Source organism: Pan paniscus, chromosome 22 (genome assembly GCF_029289425.2).
Source record: "Pan paniscus chromosome 22, NHGRI_mPanPan1-v2.0_pri, whole genome shotgun sequence".
Taxonomy (NCBI): domain Eukaryota; kingdom Metazoa; phylum Chordata; class Mammalia; order Primates; family Hominidae; genus Pan; species Pan paniscus.
Genome location: NC_073271.2, coordinates 27,388,097 through 27,414,722, shown reverse-complemented (window position 1 = coordinate 27,414,722; position 26,626 = coordinate 27,388,097). Strand labels below are relative to the sequence as shown.

The following is a 26,626-nucleotide window of genomic DNA, read 5'->3' as shown; positions in this document are numbered from 1 at the left end:
GACAGACAATTAGAGAGGGAAGAATACCAGATGAGAGTAGAGCTGGCCAGCCATGACACTGATATTTGGAAATGCCAATTAAGTAAACACCTTGATCACTTGATTATTACAAGTAGATGGAATCTGTAGGAGTAGAACTGAGCACATTTCATTAAGATTATTTCCCACGGTAGTCACCATGACACACTAACTCTTTCACAGGTTTTCAATAGACAGTTTAGAAAATCAGTTTTCATGATTAAGAAAGTTTAGAAAACACTAGGTTAAATAAAGTGAAATCCATTTCGTTACTGTTGGAGTTGGAGTGCCCAACTTTAGCCATAGAATGCATATTTCTTGGAGCACCTGGTAACATTCCTGTATTTCTACAGAAATATGCACAGTTATTGGAAGGCAGGGTGGTGGAGTGAAGTGGGCACTGCAGGTTTGGAAGGAAGCCCACCTGGGTTCTCATGACAGTCAAGCCACTCAATCCGCTCAGCTGTGGACAGGCCACTTACACAGAAATGGGTGTAAGAGTAAGTCATGTGCCCTCCCCCACCCAGGTGGCTGTGATGATTAGATTATCTAATGTACATAGAAACGTTTTTCAAATTATGAAGCACCCTGCAAATAGTAGTTATTATTACACCCTCTAATGTTTTTATTGCCATAATATATGTATCGTCACACACGGGCAATTGGTATTCCTTTTGAGCACTAGGATAACCTGTTAACTGTTCATCATAAAGAATTTCATTAAGTTGCACCCCTCCCTCTTCATAGCCCTCTGAGTTCATCGTATGGCACTTAACTCTGAGCATTATATTATATTTTTGGGGTCTCAAAACCCTAAAGTAAAACACAAAATTGGCCATTGCAACTGTTTTCAGGTGAACAGCTCAGTGGCATTAAGTACATTCCCACTGGCTGGGCGCGGTGGCTCATGCCTGTAATCCCAGCACTTTGGGAGGCCGAGGCGGGTGGATCACCTGAGATCAGGAGTTCGAAACCAGCCTGGCCAACATGGTGATACCTAAAATACAAAAATTAGCCGTGCGTTGTGGCAGGTGCCTGTAATCCCAGCTACTCAGGAGGCTGAGGCGGGAGAATCTCCTGAACCCAGGAGACGGAGATTGCAGTGAGCCGAGATCTCGCCATTGCACTCCAGCCTGGGTGACAGAGCGAGACTCCGTCTCAAAAGAAAGTACGTTCACACTGTTATGTGGCCATCACCATCATCCATCTCCAGAACTCTTTTCATCTTGCAGAACCAAAACTGTGTACCCATTCACCAACAGCTTGCCATCCGCCTTTCTATTTCTGCCTCAATGAGTTTGACTGTTCTAGGTACGCCGCATTAGTGGAATCATACAGTATTTGTCCTCTTTTGTCTGGTTTATTCAATTAGCATAATGTTTTCAAGTATACCCTCTAATTTTATATAATGTGAAATTTTAATTGAGTTTTATTCATTTTCTTAATTTACTCACCCCTAGTGCCATTCTTTTACATAGCATGAAGTTGGAAGGGTGCATGTATCCCTAGAGCGTTCCTCTAGAACAGCCCTGAAGAGTTAGTAGCATGAGTTTAGGAGAAGGGATGTCAAGGATATGCCTTTGAGAAATGCAGATCAGAAATCCAGTCCAGGCCAGATGCAGTGGCTCATGCCCGTAATCCCAGCATTTTGGGAGGCCAAGGCGGGCGGATTATGAGGTCAGGAAATCAAGACCATCCTGGCTAACACGATGAAACCCCATCTCTACTAAAAATACAAAAAATTAGCTGGGCATGGTGGCACATGCCTGTAGTAGTCCCAGCTACTCTGGAGGCTGAGGCAAGAGAATTGCTTGAACCCAGGAGGCAGAGGTTGCAGTGAGCTGAGATCGCACCACTGCACTCCAGCCTGGGTGACAGAGTGAGACTCTGTCTCAAAAAAAAAAAAAATTCCAGTCCAATCTCAAATTGAAACTAAAAGGACCCTGGACTCCCCTGATAAGAAGACTCATTTTGTTTCTTCTTCAGCCAGGGATTTGAAATAGACGAGACATGAGTGTCAGCACCTAAGTATTATCTTTTTCTCTTGTGGATTATCTTGCAGATGATTCATGCATAAGCAGGAGTTTTAAAAATTATGTATTTTGTCATTTCTGCCTGTCTTAAAATGGTTGTTTTTGATTTGGGCCTCCGTTGGGGAAGTCCTCTGTCACTTTTAGGTGAAGATCATCCACTTCACATATAAATAGTCGAAAATTTGAAATTATCTGTTTTTGTTCATTTAAATAAAGTTTAAACCTTTTGAGGTGTGCATTTTTTTTTTGGAATGAGTATTCTCTTCTATACCAGGATTTTAGGGTAAAAGTATATCCAAATACTCCTTATTACCCCCAGAAATAGAAATGTTTCCTTTCCCAAGGATTTCAATAGTATTCTGATTATACATTAAATAGTATACCAAAATGATCATACTATTTTCCTGAATAATCATCAAATCCAGGTTAAAAATTCAGAGTTGGCCGGGTGCGGTGGCTCACGCCTGTAATCCCAATACTTTGGGAGGCTGAGGCAGGCGGGTCACCTGAGGTCAGGAGTTCGAGACCAGTCTGCCCAACATGGCGAAAACCCGTCTCTAGTAAACATACAAAAAATTAGCCAGGAGTGGTGTTGTATGCCTGTAATCCTAGCTACTCAGGAGGCTGAGGCAGGAGAATCGCTTGAACTCGGGAGGCGGAGCTTGCAGTGAACCAACATCGCTCCACTGCACTCCAGCCCAATCCGTCTCAAAAAACAAACAAACAAAAATAATCAGAGTCAAGAACCTGAGAATCCTAATGTGCATATTCTCAAAAGGTACGTGTATTCTTTACCTTTGTCCTGTTAAGGGCATCTATTGAATTGTAGAGACTCTCAGCTCTATTACCGTCCTGTGGCAATTGGTATTCCTTTTGAGTACTAGGATAACCTGTTAACTGTTCATCATAAAGAATTTCATTAAGTTGCATGCCTCCCTCTTCATAGCCTCTGAGTTTATCGTATGGCACCTAACTTTTGAGCCTTAGATTACATTTTTGGGGTCCCCATCTCATGTCTTCATTGCTACCCACCCAAATAATCTTTAAGACCTTTTTTTTTTTTTTTTTTTTTTTTTGTGACGGAGTCTCACTCTGTCACCCAGGCTGGAATGCAGTGGTGTGATCTCGGTGCACTGCAAGCTCCGCCTCCTGGGTTCACGCCATTCTCCTGCCTCAGCCTCCTGAGTAGTTGGGACTACAGGCGCCCGCCACCACGCCCAACTAATTTTTTGTATTTTTAGTAGAGACGGGGTTTCACCGTGTTAGCCAGGATGGTCTCGATTTCCTGACCTCATGATCCGCCCGCCTTGGCCTCCCAAAGTGCTGGGATTGCAGGCGTAAGCCACCACACCTGGCCCTTTAAGACCCTTTAAGAAGTCTTAAACCTTCCTTGTCCTACCATGCTGTGTGGAATCTTGAACCCTGCCATCCACAAGGTGGGTGCTAAGCATATGGTGACAGTGAATGGGGTTGAGCTGAATTGAGATGGAGGTCTGGAAGCCATAAATTGAAGGGAAATTTTTAGATGAAAACTAGCGTCAGGATCTTATTTACCTTTATGGAAAACCGAGCTGTGCTGGGTGGTGCAGCGCAGATGGCAGGCTGTTCCTGTGAGTGTGGGGACGGAGTGAGAGAAACAGAACCAAACAGGTGGCTCAAGAGCTGCCACCCTGGTGCCAACATGCGTTCAGGCCGTGTGCGGGGCCCCCTTCCCCGTGCTTGTGCGAGTGAGGCAGCCGCAGAACCAGAAGGCTGATGTTATTTTGATCACCAAGCTCTATTTAGTGAATACACTTGATTAATTTCCCTCCTTCTTCTCATGGATGCTATTTTGAATGGAAAATCACTACTGGAAAAATAAATCTCTACATTAATGATGCCCACAATCATGTTTTTTCTCTTTACATACCATACCCAACGGCTCTCTTTTCTGTGAAGCCCAACATTTTTAAAGCCCTTACTAGGTGCGAAATTTTACTGAGGAAGAACCTGAAACCACAGAGAAATTAACTGATTTTCCCCAAGTTAACAGGTTACCCTGGTGCTCAAAATGGAATACCAATTGCTTACCCACTATGTATGTTCTTTGTTTTGACCCTTGAAAATTCAAACTCCCTGCTCTGTGGTGGAGAAGCAGAGTTAGAAAGGACTCCTAAGCCAACACTCTCAGCTTGCTTTCTCTCTAGATGGATATTTTCAGAAAGGGGTATAGTTAGGGCTTGGAGGGGCTGAGTGCCTCCTGAACCTTCTTGGGATTGGTTTGGTTTAAATGTGACTTGTCAGTTCTTACTAGCTGGGAGGAAATGCTCTGCCAGTATGATGCATTAGTCATGAGCAGGGAGTGGGAGGCTGTTGAACAATCATTCCAACCTCCCTCCCCACTGCTGGCCTTTCATGCTGAACTTTAAGCCCAGCTGCATTGGAATTGAGGACTTGCTGGGGACACCCCCCACCCTCACCATGCTGTGTGCTTGAAGTCTTGGCTTAGAGGTGGGAGAGGGGGATGCTTTCAGATCCAAGACTAGAGCAGAAATAACACCAACAGGGTAGCTTATGTACCCAGGACCTCCATAATTTATGTTTGTTGGGAGGGGAGGGAGGGTGGTTAAAAGTAGGGGCTGTTTCAAGAATCAGAAGCTGTGGTATAAACTACCACATTGTTCCTGGATATGTGTGTTTTCCAATCTGTAAATATATTTTAATGCAGTTTTCCATGTTGAAATAAAAGGTAGTCACCACTCTTGATGATGTTGGCTACCAAGAGACAAAAGCTTGGATGGTTGCAATTGTCTTGAAATATATGGAAAGGAAGACATTCTGCAAGACTTGCCGCTCTTCGCAGCGACCTCTTCATGCCCCGGAGACTGTGGCTACCTGGAACACCTGAGCTGACCTCCCTTCAGAGCACAGGACAGGTGGCCTTGTGGGATGGAAGAGAGTCTGTGAGGAGCACCTGTTGGATATTGCATTGTAGACATTCTGTGGGAATACATTTTATTCTCTTTCTTCCTTTGGCTAATATTGATGGCATTACTAGGCACTGGAGAAAAAGTCTGTTGTGTGGGGAATGATGGTTCATTTGATCTGTCAACTTGGTAGGTTGTGGTGCCTAGTCGTTTGGTCAAATACCAGTCTAGATGTCTAGATGTTGCTGTCAGTTATGTTTGGATGTAATTAACATCTACATCAGTAGGGGTTGAGTAAAGCAAATGACCCTTCATAACATTGGTAGGCCTCATCCAATCAGTCAAAGATCTTAAGACAGAAGACTGAGGTCCCCAAGAAGGAAGAAGTTCTGCCTCCAGATGCCCTTGGACTCAAGCTGCAGCATCATTTTTTCCCTGGGTCTCCAACCCTACCTTGCAGATTTCAAACTTGGCAGCCCCCGCAAATGCATGAGCCAATTCTTTAAAGTAAATCTTGGCTGGGCGCGGTGGCTCACACCTGTAATCCCAACACTTTGGGAGGCCCAGAAGGGCAAATCACTTGAGGTCAGTAGCTCAAGACCATCCTGGCCAACATGGCGAAACTCCGTCTCTACTACAAATACAAAAATTAGCTGCGCATGGTGGCGGGCGCCTGTAATCCCAGCACTTTGGGAGGCTGAGGTAGATGGATCACCTGAGGTCAGGGCAGATCATTTCAGGTCAGGAGTTCGAGACCAGCCTGGCCAACATGGTGAAACCATGTCTCTACTAAAAATACAAAAAATAGCCAGGCGTGGTGGTGCGCACCTGTCATCCCAGCTACCTGGAGGGCTGAGGCATGAGAATCACTTGAACCCAGGAGGTGGAGGTTGCAGTGAGCTGAGATCACGTCGTTGCACTCCAGCCTGGGTAACAAAGTGAGACCTTGTCTTAAAAAAAAAAAAAAGTGCCAGGCACGGTGGCTCATGCCTGTAATCCCAGCACTTTGGGAGGCTGAGGCGGGTGGATCATCTGAGGCCAGGAGTTTGAGACCAGCCTAGCCAACATAGTGAAACTCCGTCTCTACTAAAAATACAAAAATTATCCTGGCCTGGTGGCGCATGCTTGTAATCCCAGCTACTCGGGAGGCTGAGGCATGAGAATCACTTGAACCCGGGAGGCAGAGGCTGCAGTGAGCCGAGATCGCATCACTGCACTCCAGCCTAGGCCACAGAGCAAGACTCTGTCTCAAAAAAAAAAAAAAAAAAAAAAGGAAATTGAAAGCAAGGTGACCTGACCTGGCTGGATTAGAAGGGTAGGAATAGAAGAGACAAGATGTAGAAGATACTTCAGGGACCTTGGGGGAAGAACAAGGGGAAGAAGGACACAAGAGGAAAGAAAGAAATGAATATTCATGAAGCTCCGACTAAATACCAAGAAAAAGTGTGTTTACATACATTGCCTCACTTAATTCCCAGCACAAACCTGCAGGCAGGTATCCTGTTTTGCAGATGGAGAAAGTGATTCGTAGGGATATTAAGTGGCTGGCTTAAGGTCACAGATGCAGTGAATGGCAGGTTAGGATCAGGTCTCTCAGATCCTAAGCCTATGTTACATTTACCAATCACGCTGCCCTCATAAGGGTGAAAGGTTTTGACCCTAAGTGGTGGATCATCAGTAGGATAATCCCAGGAGGTGAGAAAGAGGGATTTGTGCTGAAGAAGGAGAGTCTGGAAGGAACTAGATGGAGCCATGTAGAAGGCTGTGGGCAGAACCTACAGTTGGGGCAAGAGGAATATCTGAGGGTTATACAGGCATGGAATTCGGCTGGGCACGGTGGCTCATGCCTGTAATTCCAGCACTTTGGGAGGCCAAGGCGGGCAGATCACCTGAGTTCAGGAGTTCAAGACCAGCCTGGCCAACATGGCGAAACTCTGTCTCAACTAAAAATACAAAAATTAGCCAGGTGTTGTAGCGCATGCCTGCAGTCCCAGCTACTCAGGAGGCTGAGGCAGGAGAATCACTTGAACCTGGGAGTGGAGGTTGCAGTGAGCCAAGATCACGCCATTGTGTTGTCGCCTGGGCGACAGAGCGAGACTCCATCTCAATAAATAAATAAATAAACAAATAAATAAATAAAGGCATGGAGTTTGAGGGAAGGGTGTGTATTTTGGAGGGGGTGCAGATCAGCAGGATCAGATGCAGATGGGAGGTCATAGCCATATGAGTTCCTAAGGAGAGCTCCTTCCATCATCAGCAGTGACTTTCTGGATTGGAAGCTGGCCAGAGACAGGTTTCTGGAAGATTAAGCTTTTTTGTTGTTGTTGTTTTTTCTATCTATGAGGAGAAAAGTTTTGTATAACTTTTTTAAAAATAATTTTTCATTGCCTGTTATTGTTAGCCTTTATTCTTCCAGACTGTAGAACTGAAATTTCTTGGCTTCTTACCCTGGCTGTGTCTGAAATCACCCACACTGAGAAATGCAGTTATGGTTGGAAAGGTGTTTTTTTGTTTACTGCATCTTGGTGAATCACAATACACAGTATTGTCTTGACTTGTGGTGGGTGGAGATGAGCCCTTCTGTCTTATAATTTTCTTCTTCTACATATGGTGCAGTTTTATTAACTACTGGTGAAGGGATAATTTGTTATTATCGTTGTTGCAAAAGCACAGCGGAATTTAGTGGTCCCTAGTGAGCGCTAGTGCTATCACCAGATGATTTCAGAGGAGCCAGAGGATATCAGCACATGTCTCCTTAATGGTGATGTGCCACCTTCCTGAAGATTCTGGGAGATTTTGGCCCTCGCACATGATGTGACTTCGTAATAAGGCTAAAATGTAGATAATATTTTGACTGTACAGATGGGGAAACTGAGGAAACACAGGTGGGGTTTGCTAGTTGCAAAAGCAGTCGCCATCAGCAGAAAACAGATCCTCTTTGGTAAAAAGCTATTCCACAATCTGTTGCTAATTTTTTTTTTTTTTTTTTGAGATAGAGTCTTGCTCTGTTACCGGGGCCGGAGTGCAGTGGGGCAACCTTGGCTCACTGCAACCTCTGCCTTCCGGGTTCAAGCGATTCTCCTGCCTCAGCCTCCAGAGTAGCTGGGATTACAGGCATGCGCCACCATTCCTGGATAATTTTTGTGGTTTTTTTTTCTTTTTTTTAGTAGAGATGAGGTTTCACCATGTTGGCCAGGCTGGTCTTGAACTCCTGACCTCAAGTGATCTGCCTGCTGTGGCCTCCCAAAGTGATAGAATTATAGGCGTGAGTCACCATGCCCAGCCAATGTTTGTTTTTTGAGCCTGAGTTCTCCACGAGTTGCCTTTCCTGATTTTTTTTGGTAGATCCCAGATCGGCCCTGTATTTCCTTGAGCACTGGCCTTCAATATCAGATGAATGTGCAAGATGAATTCATCAGGGCATGAAAGGAAATTTCAAAATTTATGTTTCATCTTTTGCCTTTAGATTTCTGTTGGTTCAAATAAATTATGTGCTATATAAATACAGAAAATTGAAATGTGCATAATGTATTTGAACAGTACTTCATGTATATATACATTAAATAAATAGGCAGTGGTAGGCATACTCTTCGGGGTGGGCATGCTTAGAACTATTTTTTTGAATGGTGATGCCAATAAAACCATTTGCATCATAGTGCCCTGGACAGGAGTATACTCATTGATTCATAGAGGGCAAGCCTAGTGTCTGTTTCACTTGCCTTGTGTGTGGTCCCATAGATATTACTTGGCAGTGAATGTCAGGCTTTTAAAGCCTGTTGCTGTCATACTAGACACAGATTTGCTTTGTGATTTTATGTATTGGATTTCTGCATGGGGACTTTGATGTATCACTGTTTGAGAAACGTTCCCATGACTCCCCAGGAATTGCCTTTATATTAAAAGAGGCTGATTATCCTCTTATGATTTTTAGGGAGGGGAATATGGGCTCCGTTTGATTTTTGTTTTCTTCTACTTAACAAATCTGATTCGCAATGACTTCATATGCTTTTTATTCTCTCCCAATTTGTCATTTGGCTAGGATGAACAGTAATTGTTGTACAGCCAAAATATCTTGCACCGGCTTTTAAATGAGCTTAGGTCACTTTTCTGGGGTCCAGCTCAGTGGTACTTTTGCCTTAATTGAATCACCTATACTGAAAAAAGAATACCCAGTAGAGAAAAATCTCATGGTGGTTACCATTGTGATGCCCGTGGGTTTTGACTTGAGAAAGTTAAAGAAATATGGACTTCTTTCCAGGCGTAGGGAGCACAAAAACTTCCAGACCATCCACCTAACTTTAAAAAGAATGGGTGCTTAGGAGAGTTGGGCCGAGTCACTTGTGTCCCATAGTTAACCCATGTCTTTCTTGCCATCCCTCTGTGCCCATCACCATGTGCTCCACTCTCATCCTTTGCTGGTCTGGTCACTCACATAAACCAGGGCATTGCCTGAGATCTGCATGGTGTTGCAAAGCTATTGACTTCTTATTTTATACACTCACAGAAAAGTTAAATGATTGTTCTTAAATGCTACATGTGTTTAAGTGGCACTTGGGCATGCTTATTTATGCATTGCAGATATATTGCACTGTGATTTGTACAGCTTTGATCATTGCCTGCATCCAATGATCTTATTTAAATAATAAGAGTGAGTTCAAGGTGTGAGTCAACTGCATGGTGGGTTTCCTGCAGCCTGAGAATATTTTGGAGACTGAACCCAAATCTGATTTACTTTTTAACTTTATGATGCCAAGGCTGAGGCATCCTATTTTTATTTTTGCATTAAATTATTGAAGCTGTTAAATCCATTTATTATTACAGGTATTGATTTAGTCCATACAAAGTGTGGCTGAGATGATGTTTGAAACTTCTGGCCTCTCATGGATAATTAGAGGGTTTGGTTTTGTTTTTGTGTGTGTTTTAAGTTCCATAAATCTGCATTGGAATTGGCCATTATTTGTGTCTCCATTCCAATATCCTCCCTGATCTAAGTTTTTTGGGAGTTGCTATGCTCTGAATGTTGGTATAAATTCATATGTTGGAACCTAATACCTGAATGTGATAGTATCATGCGGTGGGGCCTTTAGGACATGATTAGGTCATGAGAGCTCTGCCCTCATAAATGGGATTCGTGCCCTTATGAAAGAGACTTGAAGGAGCCTGTTTGCCCTTTCTATCAGGAGAGGATGTGTCAGGAAGGTGCCATCTGTGAGGAACAGGCCCTCATCAGATGCTGAATCTGCTGGCAACCTGAACTTGGACTTCCCAGCCCCTAGAACTGTGAGCAAGAAATTTCTGTTGTTTATAAATTACTCAGTCTAAGGTATTTTGTTATAGCAGCCCAAACATGCTAAGGCAGGAAGGTTGTTTTTTTTGTTTGTTTGTTTTTGTTTTTTAACTGTATTGCTGTTCTAGTGGGTTCCAGTCCTTTGTTTTTGAGGTCCTTTGTGGAATGGACACCAAATTTCCAGTAAGATCACTGTGAGTGAATTGTGGCCTCTCAGGGATAACATTTGAATCTGGTGCTTGATTATACCTCAGAGTGGAAGGTGTTATTGTCACCTTCCATTTCAGTTACCAAGCCAGGAACTTCAGAGAAGTCTATGCCTCCTTGTTCTTCCTCCTTCTTTCCTCAAAGGATGTATGTGGCCACCGAGTCCTGGTGATCCTACCTGTCATTCTCACTACTCCAAGGCACTCACTGTCCCCGTTGGGCCATCCCAACTTATTGATGGCTTGCAATAAGTCTTTCCCTTCTCTTCCAAGCTACCCAGGCGGGAAAACTATGTTTGATCATGTAACTCCCATAATAAAATCTCATCGTGTAATCCCATCAAATATAATCATGTTCAGTTCCTTTGTGTAGCATCCATAGCCCCAGCCCATCTTTTTAGCTTCATCATCTCCAGCTTTTTCCCATGCACTCGCCTCGCTGCAACATTGGGCTAATGATACTTTCATTCCTCAGAGTCTTTGCTTATACCCTTCTCTTTTACTGGAAATTTCTGTCCTTCTCTTTGTGTAAACTCTCTCCTATCCCTGTTCATTTCCTCTCATCCTCCTAAGCTAAGCCAAATCCTATTAACCTGTCAGGACCAGGTTCAACCGAGAGCCTCTCCTAGCAGAATTAGTCTATTTCTTCACATCCTTCACTATTAATAATGCCAGACTAGCTGTTACAGCCCTGTCTGAGTGGGTAGGTGCCCACTGTCTTCCCAGATTATATGCATCATAAAGAAATGGTCTATTTCCTCATTCCAAACATATAACAGGTGCCCAGTAAAATGTTGGTTGAGTTGAACTGAATGTGTGATCATCAGTAAAATTCTATATAGATACTCTGTCTTACCCAAACAATTCGTAAGCAGTTTTTAGATAGTCCTAAGCTTAGCTATTTAGAAGCCTATTTTTATATACTCTTTTTCATAATATGCTGTCATTTGTAAAATGCACCACTATTTTGCATACCACTAAGAAGCAGAGAAAATGGCACCACTAAACCCCAATACACCATTGTGATTGTAAGATGTATTCAATTTCAAAGATGTTAAGAGTCAAAAATAGTGTTTCTTAAAATCAATGAAATAAAGAATTATGTTTTTACATGTTAGAGCTTGTAGTCTTAATTGTATAACTGTGAAACAACTTGAAATGATTTGCAAATAAAAACTTAAGGTCATTTTTTTTTTTTCCATTTTAAAATGAGGAGTGACTAAAGGAGAATTTGGGACCAAGTGCCCAGGGAGTGACTTGGGACTCAAGGCCTTTTGACCATGGTTATGTCACTCTGTCTTGTGGTACCTCTGACAAAGTCCTTAAGTTTCAACCTCAGTTCTTCTCTTTCAAAAGAATCATCTGTATTTTGAAAATCTGTGGGAAGAATTTCTTTAAATAAATAAATGCACACACACACACAATTTGTTGAGACAGGATCTCTCTCTGTTGCCTAGGGTGGAGTACCATGGCACAGCAACAGCTCATTGCAGCCTTGATCTCCTGGGCTTAAGTGATCCTCCCGGGCAAGCCATCCCAGTAGCTGGGACTATAGGTGCATGCCACCACACCTGACTAATTTTGTTTTTTAATTGCTTGTACAGGTGATGTCTTACTGTGTTTCCCAGGCTGGTCTCGAACTTCTGAGCTCAAGTGATCTTCCTGTTTCGGCCTCCCAAAGTGCTAAGATTGCAGGCATGAGCCACCAAGCCCAGTCCTTTAAATATTTTTATTTTAAAGAAATAGACATGAGGTCTTACCATGTTGCCCAGACTGGTCTCGAACTCCTGGGCCCAAGTCGTCCTCCTGCCTCAGCCTCCCAACATGCTAGGATTACAGGCATGAGCCACTCACTGTGCCTGGACCCTTTAAATATTTTTTTAAATCATTAACTTTAAAATACAATATTCTTTGCTGCACTGCGATGTTTATTTAGTCTTTGATTAAAATCCTTCTGTTAGGTTATGCTACCTAAACACATATCAAGGTTGATGATATTCATAATATCCCCGTAGCAATGGTGCAACACAGGATCCTATTACAATTTCACTTTTTACATATGGAAACTCTTATTTCCCAACTATCATACTTGCCCAATGCCTTTTAGTTATTAAATTAAGTTGCTGATCAATGATATACACACACTTACATACTTAATATTTCTAGATTCTCTTTCTTCCTCTCCACTTACAATGTCATAGCCTTAAAAGCTTTCTCATTATCTGGAAGATTGAACTCTCTCTTTTATTTTAATTAATTAATTTATTTATTTATTTGTTGAGACGGAATCTCACTCTGTGCCCAGGCTGGAGTGCAATGGTGTGATCTTCGCTCACTGCAGCCTCCACCTCCTGGGTTCAAGCGATTCTCCTGCCTCAGCCTCCCGAGTAGCTGAGATTACAGGTGTGGGCCACCACACTCAGCTAATTTTTGTATTTTTAGTAGAGACAGGGTTTCACCATGTTGGACAGGCTGGACTCTTAACTCCTGACCTCAAGTTATCCACCCATCTTGGCCCCCCAAAGTGCTGGGATTACAGATGTGAGCCACCACGCCTGGCGTGAAATCTCTCTTTAACCATGTTCTGTTAAAAGAATTTCATGCCGTCAACACAAGTGCAACAGCAGCAGAGACAGCCCCAAGGTGAAAGCAGCAAGTCCATGGGGGGAGTGATTCTTTTTGGATGGGCCCTTTAGGCTCAAAGCATCCAGGGACAACAAGGCAGATTTTCACACACCATCCCCGTGACCTTTCCAGCAGGGCTTGGGATTATCTTCTCTGTTGTCTGGATGCAGGCAGTCCCAGCCCTTGTTGCCAACAGGCTTAGTTGCCACCCTGGCCTCTTGAGTTCGTGGCCTCACCGCCCCCCCACAAGCTCTTCCCTGATTCCAGAGTGGCCACACCCCTCTGTGTGCGAAGACAGCTCTGGGTTGGGAGTTGGCTTGGGGGGGTGGCTTGGGGAATGAAATCATAGCTGATGACCACATCCTGTTCTGCTTCCTGATGAAGGAAGGGGACCTCTTGATATCCTGACTGTATTTTTGGCTGAAAGACTTTCCTCTTGGCTGCATGGTAAGGGAACAGGTTAGGGGAAGCCAGGCTGTAGGGGTCAGAGGCCATCAGGGAAATTGCAGGTTGCACTTTCGTGCTTTTGGGTCACTGGGGCAGGTCTGGAGAATGTCTTGGAGGTAGACAGAAGCTGCTGAGTCTGAGAGTCCCTTGCGGTGCCTTTTTCCCTGACTTCCCATGTTGGGCCATGTCCCTTGGAATGGAGACTCCCTTGTCTCCAGGCTGGCTCAAGGCTGAACTTCAGGCTTGGAAAACAGAGAATTAGAACCAAATTCCTCACTTTGGGAAGCCAAAGTGGGCTGATCACTTGAGGTCAGGAGTTCAAGACCAGCCTGGCTAACTTGGTGAAACCCCATCACTACTAAAAAAAATACAAAAAAAAATTAGCCGGGTGTGGTGGCACATGCCTGTAGTCCCAGCTACTTGGGAGGTTGAGGCAAGAGAATCACTTGAACTTGAGAGGTGGAGGTTGCGGTGAGCCAAGATCGCACCACTGCACTCCAGCCTGGGTGACAGAGCGAGACTCCATCTCAAAAAAATAAAAAATAAAAAAATTCCTTTCCTGGAACTTCAGTCTTTGACAGTGAAAGAGGAGCTCTGTTTACCCTCCACCCACCCTGCTGTGTGTCCTAGGAAGTGTGGCTTCCTCCTGTGCCTGCTGCAGCTTCTATAACTTACATGGGAGTGGGAGGCAGCTCTGTCCAAGGGAAGAGACCTAAGGGTGGCTCAATTTTGGAAAATGAGTTGTTGGATAAAGTGATTTGATTTTGACATCTCTTCTAAACCAAGGTGTTGATATGTTCTTGAGGCGATTATTTTGGTGTGCGGTTTAAGGATTATTACTCTCTTATGTTTCATAGGAGGTATGAAAACACTGAGAATGAATACTGTCCTCTCCCACTGTCTTCTTGCACGAGCTTAGATTACCTAGTTCTCTCACAGGGAACACCCTGTACGTTAAGCCACAGTGTGGTGAAATAGCAAAGGACAGATCTAAGCATTAGAAGTTAATGACATTCAGCTCCATTTCTATTTTCTTTGGGGATCAAATGTTCTACCCTGCCTTACGATGTAAGCGTGCTTTTTTGATGTGACTGAAACTTGGAATTTAGGAGCCAAGAGCGAGCCCAAAGCTGTGTTCTAGCATTCCATGGAAACTACTCTTGGAGTGTTGGGTGGAATTCCCAAGTGTTCAGTAGCTTTGCGGCTTTAAGAAATGGGAAAAGGGGATGGGCGCGGTGACTCATGCCTGTAATCTCAGCACTTTGGGAAGCCGAGGAGGGTGGATCACCTGAGGTCAGGAGTTTGAGACCAGCCTGACCAATATGATGAAACTCCGTTTCTACTAAAAATACAAAAATTAACTGGGCATGATGTGCACTTGTAGTCCCAACTACTTGGGAGGCTGAGGCAGGAGAATTGCTTGAATCCCGGAGGCAGAGGTTGCAGTGAGCAGAGATCATGCCACTGCACTCCAGCCTGGGTGACAGAGCAACATTTCATCTCAAAAAAAATAAATAAATAAATAAAAAGGGAAAGAAAAGAAAGAAAGAAAGAAATGGGAAAAGAGATGCTGCTTGGATTTTGGAGAAAGCACATGATTCTCATGGTGTGTCCTGAGAAAGTTATTACATCCATTTCAGCGAGCTGGGGCCTCATTTGAACCATTCCTAGAGTCAGGCTGTATGAATATTTGGGAGATTTGGACACTGGCCATGTAACACAGCCCTTGGGGGTCTGGTGGCTTCTAAACCCTGTTGGGAGGAAGCTTTGCAGGAAGTGATGTGGTGTCAGTGTTGCAGTATGTTGGCAGCTGTCAGTCAAAGGTGTAGTTGCAAGGTGATAAACACCAAGAACTTAGGGGAAGTCTAAAGAGCACTTTGGCCTGATGCCATGAACACAGTGCCAGCCAGATAGTAAGCTTTCCATAAATGGTAGCTCGCCCTAAGTTGACATACATAGTAACTTCACTTTGAAATGTACCGACTTTACTTCTAAGAAATATGGTAATGTCTGTCCTGGCTGAACCTGTTGATTAAGTATTGTCAAAGATTTACCGCTCTAAAATTAAAGTTATGATTTTAGATAGTTCCCAACTTGTGGTTGACTTAAACATATTGATTGTATGAATCTGTTTTCTTGCTTAGTTTATTTAGGATATATTTGGATACATTAGGAAGTAACATTGCCCAAAACTAGGGCAGTCTGTGGATATGGAAAGTTCTGGGGACTTTTTAATAATTTTCTGATTTGGGTGTCTTTTTATACCTGCCTTTGAAATATGGTGGGGCTAAAACTATTTCATTCATGCTTTATAGAGTAGGAACTTGGGGCCCTTATCATGGCTCATTCATCTGTTCGGAGGGATTGGTTTTTCACTGGGAGTCCTGGCCCTGCCCCAGGGCCGTCAGTGGGAAGGTAGGAAGCTGTGTGCATGAATCCTTATTGCTATCTCAGCTTTCACAGAAGCCAGCCAGACACACCCTTGGTGAAACAGTGGCTTTACACCAGATGGGGTGTGGTCATCTGTCAGCATGTCCCAGCTACAATCAGCTGTGAGCCAGAGAGTCCATCTCAAGGTCACCCCCGCTCAGTCATGCTTCTGCACTCCGTGGAGGGCAGGCAGTGCTCAAGAAGAATTTCCTGGAAGGAACACTGTCTGTCCACTCTGCAGCAGTATCCTGCGTCTTCAAGACGGCTGCTTGCTGCTGAATTGCGGTTTTTAAAAAAATAATTTTCAAGACAAGAAACATTCCTATGAAATTTGTCACTGAGCCTCCGTGGAAGGATGAGGTCTAGAGCATTGCTCATCATGTCACAGTGGCCTCAGAGGAACACCAGTGGAGATGCCTGTTGGATCCGAGTACCAAGAACCAAGAACTTTTGTGCTTCCTTTGAGCCATCGATTTGGACATTGTGAATTTTACAACTGCCATGTTTTTCCTATTTGACTTGGCTGTTATAAAGCTTGCTGTTAAATGGAGCTAGGTGTGTAGCTCAACAGGATATGCATGGTTACCCTCATTCCTCCTATTACTTTTTAAATTGTGTATCCTTAGAAGTCATTCCCAAGTTTTTTCTTAAGTAACAGTTTAAAAAGTGATGAAACTTCTTTAATTTCTGAGCCACTTAAAATTTTCTAATGTGCTAGATCCATCCATCTACATCCATCCATCTGCCCATCTACCATCCATCTATCCACCTACCACCCATCAATTATCCATTCACCATCCACTATCCCTCTATCCATCCATCCACCCATCTACCATTCATCCATATCTCTATCTCCATCCACCACCCATCCATCCATCTACCATTCATCCATATATCTATTATCCATCACTGTCTGTCCATCTATCCATCCATCCATCCATCCATCCATCCATCCATCCACTTATCCGTCCATTCATCTACCCATCTACCATCCACCTATTTATCTGTCAGTACTGATTTGGGGTCTAAGTATGACTGTTAAAAGCTAAAGGCTGTTGGTGCTTATTGCATATGAAATACATGTTTAGGATTTTGATCCAAGACCTCTGCCCCCACTGTTTAAGCTCAATGTAAAGGAAAACCTCCTGATTGTCATTAAACTACTGGTTATGGAAAATTTGGGGACACTAAATCGTAGTAAACACAGTAAGAATTTCCATACTTACATAAATTTTATAGTTTATAGTGTTACATGTTGATTATCTAATTTCTTTCCTATAAGAAAAGATATTAGAGGTAAGTATTGATAAGGCAAATAATATTTACGTCCTCATTTTTTCTGATGGTTTTCAGAATGGGTAATTTACTATCCAAAAGTCACTTTATTTATGAAGTAATAGCACCTGGTAATTGAACCTGGGTATTTTGAGGGCAAATACAATACAGTATCCTTTTCTCTGCACACTGATGCCTGGAACTTGCAAGGACTTAAAAATGACAGAATTTCCCTTATGAGTGTGTTTTTTTGTCATTTTTTTTTTTTTTTTTTTTTTTTGAGTTAGGGTCTCACTTTGTTGCCCAGGCTATAACCTCAAACTCCTGGGCTCAAGGGATCCTCTGACCTCAGCCTCCCAAGTAGCTGGGAGTACACATACGCCACCACACCCAGCTAATTTTTTTTATTTTTTGTAGAGGTGGGTGTCTCACTGTTTTGCCCAGGCTGGTCTTGAACTCCTGTCCTCAAGCCATTCTCCCACCTCAACCTCCCAAAGCACTATGGTTACAGGCATGAGCCACTGTGTCTGTCCCCTGCCCCCCCCACCCCCAAGTGTCTTTGACACTTTGAAGGTGAAAAAGAAAGTTCTGGTTTGGCAGACATTTTTGGAAAAGCCAAGGATTAAATGCTGTGGACACAGTATTTCTGACACCGTATTTTCATCTTAAATAATATTACAGGAGTGGAGCAGTGGGACTTCTCAGCCCCATCAATTTTTGCGGGTATTTGAAGCCTGAAATTAGTTTTGGTAATACTTCCAGTACACACATTTTCCTGTGAAAACTGGTTATTTGACACATGACACAGAAATTGGCCATATGAATTGAGGATTGTATTAGTCCATTTTCATCCTGCTGATAAACACATACCCCAGACTGGGCAATTTACAAAAGAAAGAGGTTTAATTGGACTCACAGTTCCACGTGGCTGGGGATGCCTCACAATCAAGGAGGAAGGCAGGGAGGAGAAAGTCACATCTTACCTGGATGGCCGTAGGCAAAGAGAGAGCTCGTGCAGGGAAACTCCTCTTTTTAAAACCATCAGCTCTCGTGAGACTCACTCACCAATTGGGAGAACAGCACAAGAAAGACCCACCTCCATGATTCAACTATGTTTCACTGGGTCCCTCCCATGACACGTGGGAATGTGGGAGTTACAATTCAAGATGAGATTTGGGTGGGGACACTGCCAAACCATATCAAGGATGCCTCAGAGTGAGACTGAAAAACTTGGTAATTTCAGCATTCGCTTCCCTAGGAGTCATCTTAACGTAATGTAAGCAGGCCTACTGGTACTGCTGGATTTCATCAGTATGGCTGTGCGTGTGTGTGTGTGCGCACGCGTGTGTGTCTGTGTGTGTCTGTGTGTCTGTGTGAGCTGTAGCCAATTGAGTAGACCACATGCATCTTCTAGCTGGATTAGTTAATTCTCCTTGTTCCACAGCAAATTTAAGGTGACTGATGTCATTCAATTTATAACATATGATTCAGTTTCAATGAATTAGGTATCATTTTGCTAAGGAAGCCTGCATAATACTGGCCCATTCTGTAGCACATTCTTTATGGTTTAAACATTTTAAATAGTAGTGGAAATAATAGCTAATGTTTATTGAGAACCGATCCTGAGATAGGGTAACATTTATTGAGAAACGATAATGGGATAGGCACGAGTCAAATTCTGTAACATAGATGATCTCATTTAATGCTCATGACAACCCAATGATTTAGGAATCTTATCATCCCCACCTGTTAGAGGGATAGGACATTTAGAGTTTGCCCCAAGTCACGCTGAAAGTAAAGATTTGACTTGCAAAGCCAAGATATGACCGGATGCGTGCAGCCCGACTCCCAGCTTGGACTCCCAACACTGAGTTTGGTACGTAGCTGTCTCCCAGTGAAACTGAGTTCTTTGCAGCTCTTGGAGAAAACCCAGAGTACTGATAGTTCCCAAATTGCCATGGTGGCATCCATTCACAAGGCCATGATACAATTAACCTGCTGTAAGGGAAATGGATACGTACTTGTTGGCACATTGTGACCTTAGCATATCTGCTGATTGTGGAGCTCTTCATTAGTCCATGTCGTGGATCAGTTCCACAACCAGGGTCAGAGGCAAATTTTTTCCCCACCAAAATCAGAAAGAAGTTATACCAAATCGACTCCGTTTTGCTTTCCTTCGTGTTTTTCAAATAATGCCCTTTCTCTCTGTATAGTTTTTTTTTTGTTTATTTATTTATATTTTTTTTGTTCAGGGACTAGAAGAATATAGATAGAGAAAAAATTTTATTCTATCTGAACACGTAATTTTTTTAAAGTATAGAAAATGCATTATCAGCCTCCGTTGTGCAGGTGGAAGGACAGCCGCCTGCCAGCCTCCTTTGCCAGGAAGAATCCAGCCTTGCAAATTATTGGCAGCTGGCACCGTAATGAGTCCATTTCAGCATAAATGGGCTATTGCTTATTAATTTCTGCCAGTTCCTAAGCAATTCAGGAACTGCTTTGGAAATTCGGAAATTCGCAGAGAGCCGTTTAAGGAGGATGCCCAGGGAAAGGGAGCCAACCGGGTAGCAATGGGGGAATTGTGGAAAGGGAATATATTGTGGGGTAATAATGGGGTATTGCTGAGAACTCGTGCTCCTTTCCCTGCAAGCATGAGTCACTAACTTCATGGTTAAATAGCATATTTTCCAAGATAAGGAAGAACTGTCTTTGCTTATTGTTCCATTCTGGATAGACGTATATATTTATTTACTGCCTGTATGTGGCTCCTTTCCACAAAATAGGCAGTTTTCTTCATATTCCTGCTCAAAGTATTTGTCATCTCAGGTTCCCACCTGCTGAAACCACCAGCAGCGGGCAGCCCCAGGGGAATGTCTGGGAAGAAAGTACCAAAATGAAGCCACCCAAAGAAGCCCTTCAGGCCTTTCTTTTGCTTGCCTTAGTATTTGTAATTTCACCTCTACCAGCAGGCTTTAAAAAGATGAAGGAAATAAAACAACCCCATTAACCCCACGTGTTCCTGGAGCTCTTGTCCATTGATTTTCCATGTTAAATTGCAGTTTGGATCTTTTACCTAAATTTTTTCCTGTGCATATTCTTCATGCATTTTCTCTGAATTTGATGTTTGCCTTCGTAAGAAAACGTGTATACAATGGAAAGTTCTATGTAAGTGATTTGGGCTTCTGTTTTACTCTCTTTCAGCATTTTCTTCAATGTTTGTTATAAATACAGCACTACTTTGAGAATAACTGAGGGTTGCTGGTTTCCTTTCATTTCTGTTTCTTGAGACTCTGAAGATTGAGTGGGACATGGGAATCATTCTGTAGTAACCTGTTTCTGTTGTCCAACACCTTAATATACACAGATAGATTAAAATAATAAGATAACTTAGTCTGTAGGGCTATGTATTACCCTAAATGTAAATAGGCTGGTGTGTATTTATTTATTTATCTGATTTAAGCCTGTCATTTTATGGCTGTATCCAAATGTTGCATCGTTTGATTTGGGATGTCATATTGTTACAGGAAAGAGGTCCCGATCCAGACTCTAAGAGAGGGTTCTTGGATCTCGCACAGGAAAGAATTCAGGGAGAGTCTATAAAGTGAAAGCAAATTTATTAAGAAAGTGAAGGAATAAAAGAATGGCTACTCCATAGACAGAGCAGCCCCGAGGGTTGCTGGTTGCCCATTTTCATGGTTATTTCTTGATGATATGCTAAACGGGGTGGATTATTCATGCCTCCCAGGCTGGAGTGCAAAGGTGTGATCTTGGCTCACTGCAACCTCCACCTCCTGGGTTCCAGCGATTCTCCCGCCACAGCCTCCTGAGTATCTGGGATTACAAGCACCTACCATCATGCCTGGGTAATTTTTGTATTTTAGTAAAGATGGGGTTTCACCATGTTGGCCAGGCTGGTCTTGAACTCCTGACCTCAGGTGATCCGCCTGCCTTGGCCTCCCAAAGTGCTGGGATTACAGGCGTGAGCCACCACACCCAGCCCATGCCTCCCCTTTCTAGACCATATAAGGTAATTTCCTGACCTTGCCATGGCATTGTAAACTATCATGGTGCTGGTGGGAGTGTAGCAGTGAGGATGACCAGAGGTCACTCTTGTCACGATCTTGGTTTTGGTGGGTTTTAGCGGACTTCTTTACTGCTATCTGTTTTATCAGCAAAGTCTTTATGACCTGTATCTTGTGCTGACCTCCTGCCTCATCCTGTGAGTTAGAATGCCTTAAGCATCTGGGAATGCAGACCAGTAGGTTTCAGCCTCATTTTACCCAGCTCCTATTTAAGATGGAGTTGCTGTGGTTCAAACGTCTCTGACAGTATTTCACAAAAAGTTGATGTCATGGAATTGATGAAATGGGTTTGACAGAAAATGCCCATTTCCTTCCTTCTGCCTCATCATTTTCTTTCTGTTTTTCTATCTCCTCTGACCTGCTCCTCTCCAGGTTTTTGGCGCATTCTCACAGACTTAGATGAAACTGTGATGGCCACCGCAGGGGGCAGGTGCTGACATCGTCCCCAGCCCTGTGGCTGTTCATCCGGACATCATTTCCAACCTCAATATCTAAATGCCACAGTGCTCTTGGAGCAAGTTGGGCTGGGGACCACTGTTGCCTTTTAAGGTAGGTTTGCATATGTATATTTGAGCCTATATGTTTGTATGAATTAATGGAAATGCTTCAAAGGTGGTGGGACAGATACGTTTTACTATCATTGTTGTGTGTAGCTCGTGGGAAAAAGAATTTGGAATCACTTCCTTGGATTAGGGTTACACCTATCTGACAATTCGAAAGCATTAGCGTTAAAACAAAACAGAAAAGACAAAGTAGGTGCCTATGAAATCCTTTCTCCGCTGTGAATTGCCCTCAGGATCTCGTAAATTTATCCCTGGGCTTCACCATCTTTATATCGGATTATGTTTGAAAAAGGCAAACCCGAGCTTCAAAATCTGACTTGAAAACAATGATATGTTTTGTTTCTGCTTTGGATAATCTTTGAAAAGTAAAAATAAACACAGTCAAAATAATAATCTTTTCAAAATCAAAGATCATCTTATATTTGTTGCAAAACTTTCCTGCTTAGTCTCTGGTGTTCAGGGTATTTGTGTGTGACTTGGCAAAACTCTTTTCATGGGTTGTAACGATTTAGCGAAAACTTTCAGAACTTCTTCTCAATTTAATCTTAGCTCTCCCTCACCCCCACCCCCCAACACCGTCTTCAAGCTCAGCCTCCAGTAGGGAAAAAACAGGCTTGAAACCAAGACCTCCCACTAGAATCTAATTTTACATTTGCAATCTGTTGTCTTGTGATTTCGCTTCAAATTTAACTTAGAAATAAATACATTTCATCCTTTCTCCTGCAGTTTTGGAGGCCTGTTTTCAAGTCATAGAAGGGTAATGATTACGTTTATTTTAATAAGTTTTTAAATACCTCAGGGGAGTGAAAATTTATATTATTAATCATTATAACTTACATCATTAAATGCCTTATGGTCAGATTTCACAATGTCCTTCCCAACGACAGAGAAACCTTGCTTTCACAGTTAACTTGAATATGATATGAATTGGATGATCATGGACCCACCAGTGAGATCTAAGGTTTTATGTATTTGAAGTGCCCTTGTTATAAGGCAATGTCGGTGTTGAACATTCCCACTCAGAAGAGCTAGACGAAAACTTCCGTATATTTAGGTTACCGTCACAAGTAAGAGATGGTTTCTGCCATTGAGATTTTATAATAATATGAGAAGAGGGTACTTAAAAACAAGACAAATGTGCCAGTGTACAAATAACCCTGCCATAGATACAATGAGAGGAGGTCAGTGTGCCATTGAAATATAGCGAAAAAGTAGAATAAGTCCAAGCTAGGTAGTATTTTCTTCATCTTAGGTAATTTTCCCAGGCCATCTGTTTTAGAGTTTGGGTTTGATGCCGTTTTGTTGTAGCTGTCAGCATAGTGCCCACATCCTTACTCTCTTCAACTCTAAAAAAAAATTCGGTGACTTAAAAACCTGTTGGCATGTTCTATTTATTTTACTTTCCTTAAAGTGAATTACGTATTTACTATAAAAACATTAGAAAATACCAAAAAAAGGTGTAATTGTGAAAATTAAAACGCCCTACAAGCAATCCATCCGGAATAATTGCTTTTTAAAATTCTTACGCAGATTTATCATGTGTATATGCATGTGAAATATTTACATATTAATATTCTTTTTTTTTTTTTTTTTTTTTTTAACTTGAGACAGCATTTTGCTCTGTCACCCAGGCTGGAGTGCAATGGTGCAATCTCGGCTCACTGCAATCTCCGCCTCCAGGGTTCAAGAGATTCTCGTGCCTCAGCCTCCCGAGTAGCTGGGATTACAGGCACCCCTGCCCCCCGCCCCCACCACACCCAGCTGATTTTTGTAGTTTTTAGTAGAGATAGGGTTTCACCATACTGGCCAGACTAGTCTCAAACTCGTGACCTCAAGTGATCCACCTGCCTCAGCCTCTCAAAGTGCTGGGATTACAGGTGTGAGCCACCGCCCCCAGCCACATCTTAATATTCTTGGAGAAAATTTTTAGCTGTCTCAAGGTCTGTATGTTGAACGTGCATCTCAAATCTCAGATTTTAATTCTGGAAGATGAGAAGAATTTTGCACTAGAGATGTTTGACCCCAGTGGTAGAATCACCTTTTGGATTATTTACTCCCACACGGGGCAAGCCCTGGCCAGCTGACCCACAGGGCTGGGCATTGTTCATGTGGAAATTTCCTGTTCTTCAGCTAGGGGGTGAGGCATCCTGTCCTGCTGTCTGCTAGGAGCACCACTGGAACCACTGGTGTAATTGAGGGCATTAGACATCCTAAACCATAAAAATATTATTATAACCTCCTTAGTTCTCAAGGTGATGAAGTTGTTTCCAGATTCCTTTGTGTCTTTTTCTTTCCTGTTTTCCCTCAACAATCTGTGGTTGTGGAAATATTTTTCTATGTTCTTTATGCCCAGGACTTTGAACACAGGGTGGCTTTCTATTAACTGGAATATTTTCTTATGCAGTACAGGTGGTTTAAAAATGCAAGGTACGTGCTGTATCTTGGGTCATATAGGGTTGACCTTTCTTTTTTATGTGTGTTCTGTTTGTTTACTCATGTACTTTTTTTTTTGAGAAGGAGTCTCGCACTATTTCCCAGGCTGGAGTGCAGTGGCACGATCTTGGCTCACTGCAGCCTCTGCCTCCTGGGTTCAAGTGATTCTCCTGCCCCAGCCTCCCAAGTAGAGCTGGGATTATAGGTGTGTACCATGCCTGGCTAATTTTTGTATTTTTGTAGAGATGGGTTTTTGCCATGTTGGCCAGGCTGGTCTCGAACTCCTGACCTCAAGTGATCCAACTACCTCGGCCCCCCAGAGTGCTGGGATCAGGCATGAGCCACCATGCCCAGCATTTACTCATGTATTAATATCATCATTGATGTTCATAATGATCTTGCACAGGCATTGCAAGCAGTTAAGTTTCTCATTAATTTCAAGGGTGTTTACATTTACTCAGGAAGCACACTCATAACAGTTGCTTTAAAAGTCTTTGTGTGATAATTCCAACATCTGGGCAACCTTGGGATTGGCATCTATTGATTGTCCTTACCCCTGAGAGCTAATTAAATTTTCCTGGTTCTTTGGAATGCATTGTGGGCATTTTGAATATTATGTTGTGATACTCCAGGTATTGTTACATCATCTGGAGAATATTGATTTTTCCTTGTTGTTATTTTGCAGGCAGTCAACCTGACTTGGTTCAGATTGTAAGTGCTATCTCACCTCCGTGGGTGGAGGCTGTAATGTCAGTTCAGTTTTCAAAGCCTTTGGTATACTGCTTTGAGTTTGTCCCATTTTTGTGCCACTCAGGGGTTAGTCTGAGGGTTGGGCTGTGGTTTATGTCATGATTCAGTTCTCAAAGCTTTTGCTGTCTTGCTTTGGGTCAGTCCTAGGCATGTGCATCTGAGGAGTGAGCCTGTCACTTGTGCAGATTTATACACACCATTATGGGATGTTCTTTTCCAGTTCTCTCTTCTCTAAGATCTCCACACTCTCTCTGGCTTACAGGGACCATTCTTGATTCCTCTGGGTGGAACAACAAGGTCTGATCCAGAGTTTTTGTTGCCTGTGCCATAGCTTCACTGGAGCCGTACTCACCCTTGGTATAAGGCTGGGTGAGAAATTAGGACAACAAAAACAAAATAGGAAACTCACCCTTAAATGGGTGGCATCCTCAGGTTTTGATCTTTTTTTATTTTTTTTAATTTGTTTGCTTTTGTTTACTTTTTGGTCCAGAGTTTTTAGTTGTCATTAGCTGGGGCAAGATAGGCCTTAGTTGGTTTACTCCAACTTGCTGGCACCAGATATTAACAACTTATTTTTTTTTTCACTAGTTTATTAAGACAGAAGCTTTATCCTATAATCAACATCACCTCTTTATTTAACCTCATTTTGGACCACTGTTCTGTTTGCTTTGTACTTTCTGATCACATTTTGCCAGATGATGCTAAATGCTTGCTTTTTTGTTGTTGTTGTTGCCTAATTCATTGAAATTATGTTAGAATATTCTAGATGCTTTTCAGCTAAAAATAAAAGGGGATTCAACTATATTTCTTTTGGAAGAACCCTTACTTTAAACTACAGTTTCATTAGAATATTCAGTTAGATAGTTAAGGCTCGTTTTGTTTGTTCAACTTTTTATTTCAAAATAATTATGATTCACAGGAAATTGTGCAGGAAATGTAACCATCACCCAGTTTTTTCTAATGGTTGCATCTTACATGATTATAGTAAAATACTAAAGCCAGGAATTTGACATTGTTTCAATATATGTATATAGTTCTATATCTTTTTTTTTTTTTTTTACAAAAGGCTTAGTAGCCTAATAAATCTATAAAAGCAGCCCCTGAGAAATGACCACCTACCTGATATATATATATGAACCACCCTAACTAATAAGTATTTGTGTATATTGATAAAGTTTCTTAAAATACCTTTTAACTCATTTACTATGTGTAGACAGTCCCCAACTTAGGGTGGTTTGACTTGTGTTTTTTTAACTTTACAGTCGTACACATACAGTCATTTTGTTTTTCACTTTCAGCACAGTATTCAGTAAGTTACATGAAATATTCAACACTTATGATAAATAAATATTCAACAAACATTCAATACTTAAAATAGGCTTTGTGTCAGATGATTTTGCTCAACTGTAGGCTAATGTAAGTGTTCTGAGCCATTTAGGGTAAGCTATGCTGAGCTATGATGTTTGGTAGGTTAGGTGTATTAAATGAATTTTTGACTTAGGATATTTTCACCTTACAATGGGTTTATGAGGACATGACCCCATCATAAATGGAGGAGCATCTGCATTTAA

General features: G+C 42.4%; 1 protein-coding gene across 2 annotated transcripts in view; it reads left to right on the top strand.

The window, feature by feature from the left end:
• The window catches only part of TIAM1 (TIAM Rac1 associated GEF 1), a 441,710-nt gene that overhangs the window by 260,654 nt on the left and 154,430 nt on the right, over positions 1-26,626 (top strand). For both annotated transcript variants that reach the window (XM_063601293.1, XM_003813220.4), the window contains one exon: positions 21,682-21,858. The gene's annotated coding sequence lies outside the window, so the exon portion shown is untranslated. The remainder of the gene's footprint in view (positions 1-21,681; positions 21,859-26,626) is intronic.